Below are 15,387 nucleotides of genomic sequence, written 5' to 3'. Positions count from 1 at the left end.
TATGATGATGATATTATTTATCTATACATGGAACCCTGCAGAGGAAGGGAAGTGGGTGAACGTCAGGTTAAAAACCCCAAGTTTACATAGTTTACATCCAGGGAGGACTAGACATTGAAAGAAAAGACCCACCTTTTTCACTCTCAAAGATGATATTGGAATGAAGCTCTGACAATTTTAAACTTCATTTAGGACAAAAGGATTTTTCTTGAAATGCGAGTATTGATCATAACTGCCACATTTCTTTGCTTTTTTTGGTTTTATTAGTTTGATTTTTAGTGCATTGTATCTCTGATGTTGGGGTTTTTTTTTTTTTGGTTTGTTTGTTTTTTTTGTCTAAGGATAGGAGATGTGGGGTAGGAGAGTTTAGCACTTCCAGGACAGAACTAGAAGTGAAAGTACATAATTCTCACATTTCAGAATACAAACGTGTATTCAAATTATTCCTGAAAATATACAGAGCTTTATAGAAAATGGAGAAGGGAGAATTCTTATTTTTCAGTGAGTGTTTGCCATACCAAATTCCAAATAGGAGTATATTGTGACAAGATAGCACATAACAAATGAAAAAGTGCCTTGTTCAAAACTGAAAATAGTCATCAAAAAAATACTAACAGCAGTCTGAAGGAAAGCGTCTCTGATGGAAATGTCTAGAGGCAGGAGATTCAAGAGGCAGGGGAGTGGGGAATGAAAACTTACCATCTTTATTATCAAATACTACTTCGTCCCTATATGTATGGTCCAAAGCCATGTATGATGACAGATATAGATATGGCTTTGGATATAAAGATATAGATATAAATATATATTATGTGTATATATATTTATCTGTCATTATGAAAAATACATGGATTCTCAAAAGTTAATACAGTTTTAAGCTTTAATAAGACTTTGCAGATATCTTGTAGACATGTTAAAATACATTTTATCCATATACTATACATATACATGTTTATGTACATAGGTTCATATATGTATGTGCACATATACATAATATAGATGACATCTGAAACATCTTGTTTTAGACACCCAGTATATGTGTATATATATTATTTATATGTGTGTTTATCTTCATAATACACACATGTATATGTACATATATGTATAAGTGTAGAAATACTCATCTTCTAAGAAATTGCAAAGTAAAACAGATGGTCATAACAAGTACCAAATACATTCATAATATTAATAATGAATGTTTTATCCTTTTTTAGAAGAGCTGGAAACATCTTATATTCAGTCCCATTTTCTCATTCCATAATCTTATCCACACTGATTTCTCCAAAGCCATGCCTCAGAACCAGGAGGCAATTGCAAGTCTCATCCTACAGGGCTCTCTGGAATGTACACTAGGCACTGGACCAAACCTAATCTGACCCATCCAAGGGCCCAGGTTCAATTTATTCCCAGAGTTGCAGAGACATAGGAGGGAGGGAACAAGTCAACAAGTTCATAAATTTGGAGTCAACATGATCTCACCCATCTCCCTTGTCTCTAATGTCCAACACTTGTCAGTTCAACCATAGACATCTCTATAATTCTTCTTCATATCTCTTCTCACAACCCCATTCTGCTCCAAGGAAGACTTTGACTCCTACCAAGAAAGAAATCAGAGGTTGGGGTCAGAGGCTGGCCATTCTGCTCATCTAAGGTGAGTTATCAGACTAGAATTATATCTATCTGCTCCTTTAAGCATTATTAGTCTAGGGGAAATAATTTTAGTTTCAAGATAATCCTGATTGTTTATTCCTTAATAGGGAAGGAGAACCCCAAAGCATATATCCACATTTTGATCCCTTCTCACAGGCAATTTAATATTCCTTTTGTATAACATTCTATCTCCTACCTTTCTGCTTTTGCACAGACTGCTCTCTCATGCCTAGAATTTGCTTTTTTTTCTAACCCTTAACTCTTATACAATCATTTCAAGATTCAGAGAAAGTAAAAAGTCTATAAGACATATTTCTTGATTTCTGCATTTGTTAAAGTGCTCTTCACACTGAATACCTTTAGCTTTCTGCCAACCCCAGTAAAAAATAATAATTTTATTTTCAAAAATTATTTTGTATCATTACTTATTTTTGTATTTATTTATCTTTGCACATTTTCCTTCAGGAAAATGTAAACTTCTTGAGGTAAAAAACTATTATATTTTTTGTGTTTATCCCCAAGTCTAATGCAATGCTTGGAAATTTGTAGGTGCTTAATGCTTGTTATTTGAACAAAACTGAACTGAACTAGCTACAGGAAAGGAAGGCAGGGGGGAAAAAGTAGTTTCTCAGAAGAATTAAAGATGCTTACAATGAAGTATATAACTATCCTATGGTCATAGGTTCTTCACCTAAAAGGATTGTAGAGGTTATCTAGTACAAACCTCTCTTTAACATTTGTAGAAAGCTGAGGGCCAGAGAGAGAGGAAATAGCTGGCTCTAGATCATATCCTATATAGTGGCAGAGCTGGGAATGGAATTGATGAATGAATCTTAGTATGTAGTCATTTGTGAGACAACACCTCCTCCCCCCCCAAAAAAAGCCCATCTCTATTCAATCATATTCAATATGATTTGTCCACATAATTATCCAGAATCTCTATTTTATTGTTTCATTTTCTATTTCTGTACTGGAAAATAGAATAAAGAATTTATAAGATCATTGAAGAATACAAAGGGTTTTAATGTTAAATGTTTAACAATTGTCTTTCTGGGGGGTAAAATTATATGTGATATACTTTATTTTTTAATTTAAAATATTTTCCAAGGTTACATGATTCATGATTTTTCCCACCCCTTTTCCCTCCCCACTTCCGGGGCTGATAAGCAATTCCACTGGGTTATATATGTATCACTCTTCAAAACCTATTTCCATATTATTCATATTTATAGTAGAGTGATCTTTTAATATCAAAACCTAATCATTTCCCCATTGAAGTTCATGACTGATCATATGTTTTTCTTCTGCATTTCTGTTCCCACAGTTCTTTCTCTGGATGTGGATAATGTTCTTTCTAATAAGTTCCTCTAGATTGTCCTGGATCATTTCATTGCTGCTAGTAGGAAAGTTTGTTATATTTGATTGTGCCACTGTTTCTGTGTATAAGGTTCTCCTGATTCTGCTCCTTTCACTCTGCATCAATTCTTGGAGGTCTTTCCAGTTCATATACAAATCCTCCAGATAATCATTCCTTTCAGCACAATAGTATTCCATATGTGATACACTTTAAAATTTAATCTGCATTTTCCTCATCATTTTCTTGAACCTAAGTAATCAGCAAAACAATAAATCCAACCCTGAATTTTAGCATTTGCCATTTCCTTGGGCATAAATAATCACACTGAAATTAATAATCAACTCTCACAAGCAGATAAAAGTCTGCTCCAGCAAATCCCCAATTAATAAGCACTTTTTCTAGACCATGGTATTCTCAACAACTTTTTCCCCCAATTCACACTAGGTATCCATGACTTCCATCTGCATATCATTCTATCCCTTTAATGCTGTTAGGTTTTTCTTGTCCCTTGTTTTGTAGGAAATCAAGCCAAGTATAAATAAACATCTGGAGCATTGTAATGCCTTTAAGGAAATTAGCATTTGCACCAATATTCCCAATATTTCCAATCTAGTCCTTTTTAAAATCAAATGCTCAGAGGAAAATGAAATATATATACCAAAGATGGCTAAGTATATATTGCCCTAAAGGTATTTTATTTTAATCACATAGCATAAATGCATTACACTCTGTTACACTGAATGCTAGGATTGTAGTCAAGCAAACCCTGGGTTCAAATCTCTCTAACTTTATGGTCTGAACAAATCATTTAACCTCTATGAATTGAGTAGCACCTGAGATCTATTACATCACATGTTGGCTGAACTGATATGCACCAGAAGCCCGAGTTACCAAATGGAATTCTCCATACTGATAACCATATTTCTTTCATGGACTGTTATAAGTAATAGTCCATGAAATCACAAATCATGTGAAATTTTCTAAAGCCCTCCACTATCATATGGAGGTAACCATAGATTCTTGAAGACTTTTCCAACATAGCATAAATTCTAACAGAAGCACTTTAGCCCAACAATGAACTAAAGAAGCCTAAGAAGTAGCCTAAGAAGTAACCCATCTAAGATGAAAAAGGTAAAAGGTCAACAAAAGAAAATTAGAAGTCAAGAATACAGTCTACTAAAGCACAAGGAATTATGATCTGCATTATCCCCTATCTTTGGAAATATTTAAGTGTAAAATAAAGAACAGGATATAATTTCAAGAAACATACATATAATTAGGAAAACTAAAATAATTGCTATGGGGAGAACAGGGAATTTTATTTTTCTAATAGGATATTTCAATATAACTTTTTAAAAAATTGTATCCCCAGTGTTTGGAATTCCTGTTTCTTGAAAAGGACTTAATTAATCAATTAATTAATAATAAATTACAAGTAATTTAATGAATATTTATGAATACAAATATAAACAATGAATTTAATTGATTAATTAAATAATTAATATTAATAACTAATCCAAATAAAGTGAATCAAATCATGCCTTCTAATCATATGAGTTCTTATGCCCAAAGGGCGACAAAAGAATATCTACCCTTTGACCCAGCCATAGCACTGCTGGGTCTGTACCCCAAAGAGATAATGGACACAAAGACTTGTACAAAAATATTCATAGCTGCGCTCTTTGTGGTGGCCCAAAACTGGAAAATGAGGGGATGCCCATCAATTGGGGAATGGCTGAACAAACTGTGGTATATGTTGGTGATGGAGTACTATTGTGCTAAAAGGAATAATAAAGTGGAGAAGTTCCATGGAGACTGGAACAACCTCCAGGAAGTGATGCAGAGCGAGAGGAGCAGAACCAGGAGAACATTGTACACAGAGACAAACACACTGTGGTATCATTGAACGTAATGGACTTCTCCATTAGTGGTGGTGTAATGTCCCTGAACAACTTGCAGGGACCCAGGAGAAAAAAACACCATTCATAAGCAAAGGATAAACTATGGGAGTGGAAACACCGAGAAAAAGCAACTGCCTGAATACAGAGGTTGAGGGGACATGACAGAGGATAGACTCTAAATGAACACTCTAATGCAAATACTATCAACAAAGCAATGGGTTCAAATCAAGAAAACATCTAATGCCCAGTGGACTTACGCGTCGGCTATGGGGGGTGGGGGGGGGGAGGAAAAGAAAATGATCTATGTCTTTAACGAATAATGCTTGGAAATGACCAAATAAAATATATTAAAAAAAAAAAAAACAAGACTAATCATATGAGTTCTGTCCCAGGCCCTTTTCTCTTCTCCCTCTATACTTCTTCACCTGGTGATTTCATCAGCTTCTATAGATTTAGGTACCATCTCTATGCTAATGATTCTTAAATCTACCTTTTCTGTCCTAGTCTCTCTTCTCACCTCCAGTGTGATAACTCCAAGTGCCTTTCAGACATCTCAAAATGAATGTCCAGGCAATAACTTAAACTCAATATGCCCAAAGCATAACTCATTCTCTTTTTTCCTAAACCCTCCTCTCCTATCTTCTCTGTCCTCACAGTCCCTCAGACTCACAATCTAAGAGTTATCTAGGATTCCTTGGTACTTCTGCCATCATCATCCTTCCTAAATCAAGATTGTTACCAAGGCCCATCAATGTAACCTTTGTGACATCTCTTAAATAAGCACCCAAACCACTCTTACCTTTCTAAACCCTCTAATCTTATCTTTACTCACCAACACATTATTTGATCCATTGCCAATAGCCACCTGGTTATTTCATGAACAAACACTCCATCTCTCAGATCTGGGCATTCTCTCTGACCTTTTCTTAATACCTGGAAAGTCTTCCCTTCTCAGGTCTAACTATTAATTTCCCTAGATTCTTTAAGTCCCTACTAAAATCTTACCTTGTATAGGAATCTTTCCCCAACTCCTCTTAATTCCCATGGTTTCTCTCTGTTAATTATTTCTTATTTTTTTGTTCTATATAAATTTGTAGTTCTATATAAATTTGTTTGCATGGTGCCTCCCTATTAGCTTGTAAACTCCTTAAGGACAGGGATTATTTTTTGCCTCTTTTTCATGCCCCTAGTGCACTTAGCATAGTACCTGGCACATAGTAGGTGCTTAGTAAATGTTTATTTATTATGTTCCCAAAATGTTGTCATTATTAATAATAATAACTCATATTTATACATCATTTTAATGTTTATAGAATGTTTTTCTCATGACAATATTGTGAGGCAATATATTTGAGGGTCATCACTTCTATTTTAGAGATAATGGCACTAAGACTTAGATTAAATGATTTCCTCATGGCCATGTGGCTAAAGAGCTTCATAACCAGGGATTAAAATCAGGACACTGGACTAGACAGTTTCTGGGGTCTCTTCTAGCTCTATATCTATATCCTATCAACCTATGATTTTAACTCTAATCCCAATGTCTCTAACAACCTCTGAATGGTGCTTCTTCAACATATATAATTAACACAGTGTATATATACAAATAATTCTTAAGGAAAGTGTTCATCAACATTAATAAGATTCTAATTTCTCAAATTTATAAAGACCTAAGTCAATTGAATTTAAAAATCAAGCTATTCCCCAATTGGCAAATGGTCAGGGACATGATGAGGCAGTTTTAAGATAAAAAAATGTAAAAATCTATATGCTTATTAAAAAGTGTTCTAAATATCCCATAATTAGATAAATACAAATCAAAACAATGCTGAGGTACCAACTCACACCTAATAGATTGGCCGAATCTAAATGAAAATAATAAATGTTGGAGGGGTTGTGGCAAAATTGGGATACTAATGCATTGCTGGTAGATTTGTGAACTGATCCAAACCTTCTTGAAGCCAATTTGTAACTAAGCTTAAAGAGTTTTAAAAGAATGCATACCCTTTGATCCAGAAACACGACTGCTAAGTTGTGTATCCTAAAGAGATAATGGGAAAAAAAATGTTTGTACCAAATATTCATAGGCTTGTTCTTTGTGGTGCCAAAAAATTGGAAAATGAGGGAATGTCACTCGATTGTGAAATGGCTGATCAAAATGCAAGATATAATGGTGATGGAATACTATTTTGCTGTAAAAAATGATGAACTGGATGACTTCTTTATGAACTGGAAGAACCTCCAGGAATTGATGCAGAGTGACATGAGCAGAACCAAGAGAGCATTATACATAGAAAGTGAAACATTGTGGAACAATATAATGTAATAGACTTTGCTAATACAAGACAATCTCAAGGTAATTATGAGAAAGAATGTTATCCAAATCGAGTGCAAGAACTGTGGTAATAGAAACATAAAAGAAAAACAAATGACTTGTCATTATATATATATATATAATGACAAGTCATTTGTTTTTCACCAGGTTATTATATATATATATATATATATATATATATATATATATATATATATATATATATATATATATATATACCTGGTGGAAGTGTTTATTGGATCTGGGAGGGGGAAGGGAAAAGGGAGGGAAAGAAAACAAAATATGTTAACATTGGAAAATATTTTATAAATAATACAACATTAATAAGATATATTATTTAATAGTTAGGATTGCTTCTTCTTTGACAGTCATCCATCCAAAACTTAGTTGATGGTCTACAAGTGTTGTTGGAGTTAAAAAAATATCACCTTAGGTCAACTTAATGATAAGCTACACCAAATCAACCTGGTCCTCAGTTTGAGATGCATAAGGAAGATAGGCATTGTTAATGGGCACAAATTTTAAGCCCTGCCAGATAAACAGAAAATAGCAGAAGTTTTTTGCTCTCATAGCTTTTGAGAATAAAAGATTATCACTACAACACGATAAGGCAATAGAAAAGGAATTTTAGTGGAGGAAGGAAAATATAAATTTATATTTGTACTTTGACCCATGGATAAAAGATGATTGTGTTTTAAAAATGTGATTTAATTACTTTTTATTAATAAGTATTTATTTTATATCCCTCCCACTATATTATCGATTTAATAGTTGAAAAGAAAAAGAAAATCTAGTCAAGCAAAACAAATTCCTACACTGTTCATGTCTAAAACCCTATGTCTCATTCTACATTTCATGACATTACTTTTTTATGGCTAAAATTGAGTAACTTCCTTTATTGTTGGTTCTTCAGAATCATGGGTTTTCACTGTTTTGATCAAATTTCTAAAGTTTCTTTGAAAATATTATTTATGACAATGTCAATTCATAAAATGCTTGGCTAGTTTAGAGATCTTCCCATTCTCCTCTGAAGCTTATGGTATATCAATCATGTACTATAATTTGTTTATCCATTCTTCAATATGTGTCTACCCTCTTGGTTTCTAGTTCTTTGTGACCATGTATAGAACTGTGAAGATTAGATTTGGCTCTCCCCTGATTGAAGATTAAATTATAATCCCCTGACTATTTGTTGATTTAATCCCCCAAATGTAAGCACAGTACTTAAAATTGAGTGGGAAGATCTGCCCATGTTAGATCTAATCACCAAAGGTGTAAATATCCCATTTAATCATGAAGTGGGAGGTCTGTGATCCACGTGTCCAATAGTGGATAATGAATTATAATCTACTAACTGCCTTCTGGGCAGTCCTAGAGCAAAACATCAGCTGTGATTGGTAGACGTGGAATTAGGGGAAGGGACACAAGAAAAAAGGTCTTTAAAAGAAAAAGTCAAGGGCCTGAACAAGGTTGGTGGTTGTTCGTGGTCTTCTGGGAGTTTGAAAGAGACACACTTGGAGTGGAACCTCTTGTAAAAAGCAGTTCTAATGGAGTTGAGACTGATACAAAATCTGCTGATTGAACCGATTCTTGGTGAGTGTAAAGGCTGACTTCCTCTCCTTGGTCTTTCTGGAGGCATCAGCCTCCAGGAAAGGCCCATCCTCTTGAGATTCCTTTCTCCTGGCTGGGGCCTTAGAATCACTACCTGACTCAGAGGAAGCCAGAGTGCTCGCTCTCTCTCTCTGTCTCTCCCCTATTCTTCTCTTTCTCTCTTCCTTAATATCTTCCCTCTATTGTAAAATAAACTACCATAAATTCCATTTGACGTAATTAAGTCCCTGGCAACCAATTAAATATATTTAGTCCAAAAATGAAATTAACAGAACCAAAGCTAATTTTCCTATAGGATCAACTTATTATCAAAAACAAGTAAATAGTTAAGATGAATTTGCCTTCCTAACACTCTATGTAGATATGCCTTCAACTGTTAGATCAACTTGAAATAGCTTCCGAATCATAATGTTAGATAACACATTTAAGCAGTTGACCAATAGACATTTATTAAGTGCCTACTATTTGCCAGGCATTGTATTGAGTGATGGTGATACACATGCACAAAAAGAGAAAGTTATTGCCCTCAAAGAACTTAAAATCTAATAGTAGAAGACAACACACAATAGGAAGCTAAAGAAGGGGACCTGGGTAGAGGTATAAGTCCAACAGAGCACAGTCAAGTGGGAAATTAAGAGATGGATAGTCTAGAGTGCCTCAAAGGGGCAAAGGATACTGATAAGTATGAGTGCAAAGGCTGATGGCAGAATGATAATATTTCTCAATGACTGTGTTTTGAGGGTATGATGATATGAAAAGTAAGTCCAATGAAGTCCAAAAGAGTGTATCCAGGTAAGAAATGCTGAGATAGTTGGTCTGGGCTCATCCTGAAATGGAAGCTTGGGAATTTGTGGTGCTCCAAAACATTGGGACAGTAGACTCAACATCTTTTCTGATGAGATGCACCTATATTAGTCTGAATCTCAACAAAGAAAAATCATATGCAATATGTTTAGATCAAGGCTGTGTTGTGGAAAGAACAGTTGAAAGTATTTAGTCTTGGGAGGTCTGAAGTTCAAGTGTCTTCTCTGTTTTATACTGAGCGTGTTATTTAAACCCATTAGACCCCATTTTCCTTAATGGTAAAATCTTGGTTTAGAGTATTTCTAAAGTCTTTTCTACTTTCAACTCTATGACCTATCAGAAAAGAAAAAAAAACTTGCTCTCAAAAAGTCACAGATTAACTGAGAAAAATTTAAAAAAAAGAAAAAGGGGAAAATAAATATTAAATCAACCAGTTTACATACAAACTTTATAGATTTATCTAATTATTAAAGTTCTCTGAGGACCTGCATTGGTTCACATATACTGTTTCCAGCTCCTACCAGGCACATGCTAGCCAAGGATAGTAATAGCCTCAAAGAACTGTGTCAGACATGTAGCTTCCGTTGAACACTGAAGGCACAGAATTGTCATAAAATATTCCTAAATGGTGTTAATTGTGCCCAGACTTAACTGTCGACATGAGGGTGAACACACTTATCATTTGTTCTCCTGGATACCTTCCCAAAAGGGTCTCTTCTCCAGAAGAGAATGTGATACAAAACTGTTGTAACAACATATATGTCCCCAAAACCAGAATCCTCTTTCTTTCTCTGCCTCTCTGCATATTCTAGCTCTCTTAGTGAGTGAAATCATAAAAAGCCAAGTTATAATATTGTATTGCCTTTCTCCTTAAATATATAGTGTGCGGGTATTCTGTGTAGAAGAAATGCTAAGCAATCTACTAGGGCAAAGCTCTGCATGCTCTGTTCTCTACCTCCTGTTGCCTCACCTAGGGAAGCAAAGTGTGTGTGACTGAAAATAATTAAATTGTACTTATTTTTAAATATTTTAGAACTCAAAATGTTCTTGTTCTAATTATTCTTTATAAGATTTTATCACATTCCAAAAATCAAATTATGATTTGCAAGATTGACCAAAATCTTAAACTTGATGACTATAGAAATATTAATCTTGCCCCCCAATATAATGTAATTTGCTTTACATTTGATTTGGAAAATGAATACAGGCTTAACCATGGTATTAAGACCACTTGAGCTGAATTCCAAATTTCAAAGTGTTGTCCAACTGGCAAGAACAAGGAGGCAAAAGTTGCATCATGGAATGACTAGATCTTCAAACCAAAGAAATTTTAAAAACTTTCAGCAAGGGGTTATAAAATATTTGAGAAGAAAATATGATCAGCTATCTATCAAAAAATTATGAAGTGGAATAAGATGTATGATATGGAAGTCCTGGAATATCAGACCAAATTCAGGGGGCGGGGGAAGGAGAATGGAAAATCCCAGATACCCCCCCCCACCATGTATGTTTTGATGTTTTCCTTTTGTGTACAGTATTGATGAGTGTGTAGTATGCTCATTGAAAAACCAGCCCTCGGTAATTGTCAGGGATCTTCATTCTGAGTGCAGACTCTACTGGAAATTAATTGCTTCGGTGCAATCTGAACCACATCATAAATGTCATGTAGAAGTTGGAGGGAGTGAGGAGGCACTGACAGCTCTATCCGCGCTGTTTCATTTAAAGGTGGGTAAAACACACTGCGACAGAAGTGCTCTTCATCAATAATTTAGTCCGCAGTGTAAAGCCAAGCCGTGCCAAAGATGCCAGGGGAGCCGCTACCTCCCTGGTTTTAATGACACCAGCAGGGAGGGGTTGAGGGGCCAGCTCAAATCAACATTCACTGCACATCTGGGCATGTCGGCAGATGAAGATATCAAGGACTGAGCTGACAGGACAAAGGGTTGAAAAAAGAAGTGTAACCTAGAAAACCTTTACTTTGAATTCTTTGTATAAATTCAAGGGAGATGACAGTTCCTAAGGTCATCTTATATGATAAAACTTCAGTGATCTATGTAGACAATTTTAACCCTTTCCACAACGTAATCAAAGAAACCATAAGTTAAGTTTATATTATTCACTTTGGGACTAAAATATTCCTGTTAGTTCTCTGAATAAGACTTTTTTAATGAGCCCAATGTTAACATGGATATGTCTGACTTCATCTCAAAAACCCTAATTATACTGCCTCAGAAGCCCCACTACAGTTGAGGGTCACTTAGAGTTTCTCCTACCTTAGGGGAGCTTAATACCTTTGTTATTTCACTTATCTGCACCAAAAACTCAGAATTTCATTTGGGAGGTCCCATTGTAAAGAAATAATACAAAATCATGTAAACACCCCCTTTCATATCATAGTCTGTTTCTGAAGAGCATTGATTTTTCAATGTTCAATGTGGCTGGGAAAGGGGGTGAGTGAGGAGGGAAGGGCGGTAGACTCCATGCCAAAGTTTAAGTGATAGCTTAAGGAACACCAAGAGAGAAGATGTTTATAAGAGGAATTTTCTCCTATTCTTCTGAGGACCTCATGCATTCTCAGTTTATTATGTTCTAAGAGCCCTAGAGACTTAATTTAATTATCCTCTCTCATGCTTTATATATTTAAAGGCTATCACAGGCTCACTTGTGGCTGATTGGATTCTCATATTAGGAAAGATTCAGCCAATCCGCATTGAAGAAATTTATAGCATTTCCAATTTCTCTACAGTGGTTTTCACTCGTTGTTCAGATAACGTGTCTGCTTTAAAATATAACATTAATATATTTGATATTTAGGGGTCTGAGATATTTTGTTATTAATTATTAATATAATAAGTAGTATATAATATATAAAATGTATGTAAGATACAATTGTAATCAATGTGATATTTAATTTCAATTTTCTAGTAATGCTTTCTACTTCAATAAGTTCAAACAATTGTATTTTATAAACCAAAAGTGAAAATACACTATTCATATTTCATAGAATAAATTCATCCAAGAGTTTAGTGACACCAGTTAACTAATTTTCCAGGAAGAATGAAAATTGTGTATCATATATTAGAATAATTCCTTTTAAGATACCTTGTCCAGACTGGTCTGGATATAGAATTCTAATAACCTTACACAGAAAGTTTATAGCACTAATTTTCAACACATGACTTCGATGATTGTCTGAATGACTGACTATGCTACCATGATCTATTAGTAGACAGCATACATTGACAGTTATTGGGCCCATTTCTCAAAAAAAAATTCTACCCAATTTAAATCAACCAGTTCAAAGCACTGATTGGAAACCTTAATGCCAGTGACAATTTACCTTACCTCTGAGGGTTTGGCTACAACTACCCAGCTCACTGTACTTTGTTTCTATCTATATTTTTTATTTAAAATTAGGAAGTTCTATATAAGTGTTCTATAGAAGAAAGAGTTTAGGATTTAGAAAAGAACTGTCTCTGGTGGGGAAAGGGGGACTTTGAGGTCAAATACATATATTAGGGAAAACTTTTCTAACAATAAAATAACTGATTGGCACATTCCAAACTATATAAAAAATGTAGTTAGTTTGTTCTCAAAGAAAAATCTATGAACTGCTTAGTCATAATTTTCTCATTTTTACAACTGAAAAATAGAGAGAAATGGATGAATGACTTACTCAAAGTTATGTGACAGGGAAAAAAATCTGAGTCAGGATAATTTTATAGCCCTTGGCTTTCTTTATTGTATCACTGCTGCCTTCTTAGCTAAAATGGATGAGTGTCCCACTTAAAGAAAAACCCAATGCACAAAAATTCAAACCTAAAATTAGATCTAGGGGAAAAAAATTCACATTATCAACTAAATTTTACAAAAAAAAATAATAAAATAAAATAAAATAAACCAGAGCACTATATTTAAACATTTGTTTACAGATCTCTTAATTAGAGAGGCCAGGGAGCAGATATACACATAGTTAAATTGTTAGAAGTCACTGACAATTTAAGATAAATGTAAATTAGTTGTAGAATATTCACTTCTGAAAAATTAGATTTGATTTACCAAAAAGAATAGTTCTACAAAACTTCACAGATAATCAAAGAGATGCAAATTAGCACAACTTTGAGGTATCATCTCATACCCATCAAATTTGCAAAAGTAATGAAAATTAGTGAAATTCAATGCTAGAAGTATTATATAAAGAAAGGAACACTCATTTACTGCTGGTAGAATTGAAACCTAGAATATTTTGAGAGATTAATCCAGCAGTATACAATATAAATTGTAAAACAATTAAGAATTTTGACCTAATAAAATTCCATTGTTGGAACTATACCTTGAAAGCATCAAAAAAAAATTATCTTTAATCTATTCCAAGACTACTCTTATGGAATTACATGCAATTGCAAGACTCAAAACATCCTAAATGACCAATAACAGGGGAAACATTAAATACATTTTATTTCATTAATGTAATGTACTTTTAGAATGATATGAAGATCAAGAACAAAGAATATAAAAAAATTTGGTAAATCCTTTATGAAATAATGTCAAGTGAAGAAAGCTGAATAATAAGCATGCTGTACACACTGATTACCCCCAATACTTTAGAAAATTAATGGACAAATAATCTTGATAGAGACAGACTATCTTAACACATAATATACTTTCTGCATTGAAATTAATTTGAATTGATATATAATCTAAGCAAAAGGGCAGTTAGATGACTCTGAGGATATTATGCCAGACCTGGAGTCAGGAAGACTTATCTTCCTGAGTCCAAATCTGGCCTCAAGTAGCTCCTAGAGCTGTGTGACTTTGGGCAAATCACTTAAACTTGTTCACTTCAGCTTTCTTCTCTATAAAATAAGTTGGAGAAGGAAATGACAAATAACTCCAATATCTTTGCCAAGAAAACCCTGAAAGGGGATCATTAAGCATCAAACACAACTGAAAAACAATTGAACAACAAAGTTACTAAGTAAGTCTGATTGGTTGTATTGTTGTCAATATTAAAGTTTTAAAAAATATTTCATTTTAAGAGTTTAAAAATTAACAAAACATTTCAGGGACACCTTTGTTATAAACTCCTGAATAAGAAACTCTCCTTACCTATTATTCCAGCTTGGTTTTGTATAGTGAGGAAAAGGCAAAGAAAGAAGCTTTTTACAGATTAGTTAATAAAATTATACATGCCTCATGCCATATTTCCCAACTTAATGTCCACAGTCCAAACTAAAGATGCTAACAGCCTCTCCAGGTTAATATGTTAACCTGTTAACCTAACATGTTAACCTGTTAGCCTGTTAACCTAACATGTTAACAGGTTAATGTGTTGTTAACAGGCTAACGTGTAACCTGTTAACATGTTAACCTGTTAACCTAACATGTTAACCTGTTAACACACTATTTCCTAGTTCCCAGGATAGAAAGTGATATAATAATTACCACTAGCCCATTGTCATCTTAAATAGAAGTAGAAGATAATCATGTTAGAGCTCAGATCCAAAGGATGACTGCTTTTTTTTAAGCCATTAAAAATGTTATTTGATTTAAATGGTAGCACCATAAGAAGAGCTTTGAAAATGTAGCTGCCAATTGTACTCTACTGATTTGTAACTTTCTTTGAGGAACTAGAGAACATGAGCTGTTTAAAATACCTTTATAAAAAGCTTCTAATTTCTTTCTGACTGAATATTGTCCTTTTCTCTAAAGGATTGGGGTAAAAAAAA

General features: G+C 34.1%; 1 long non-coding RNA gene across 1 annotated transcript in view; it reads right to left on the bottom strand.

The window, feature by feature from the left end:
• Positions 1–866: 866 nt before the first annotated feature.
• Positions 867–15,387, bottom strand: part of LOC103101945 (uncharacterized) — a 73,730-nt gene continuing 59,209 nt past the window's right edge. Inside the window, exon 4 of the long non-coding RNA XR_459250.3 lies at positions 867–1,594. This is a non-coding gene — a long non-coding RNA (uncharacterized LOC103101945). The remainder of the gene's footprint in view (positions 1,595–15,387) is intronic.

The sequence above is a fragment of the Monodelphis domestica genome, chromosome 1 (genome assembly GCF_027887165.1).
Source record: "Monodelphis domestica isolate mMonDom1 chromosome 1, mMonDom1.pri, whole genome shotgun sequence".
Lineage (NCBI taxonomy): Eukaryota > Metazoa > Chordata > Mammalia > Didelphimorphia > Didelphidae > Monodelphis > Monodelphis domestica.
The sequence above is the reverse complement of the archived record's forward strand: the minus strand, read 5'-3'. Positions and strand labels throughout refer to the sequence as shown.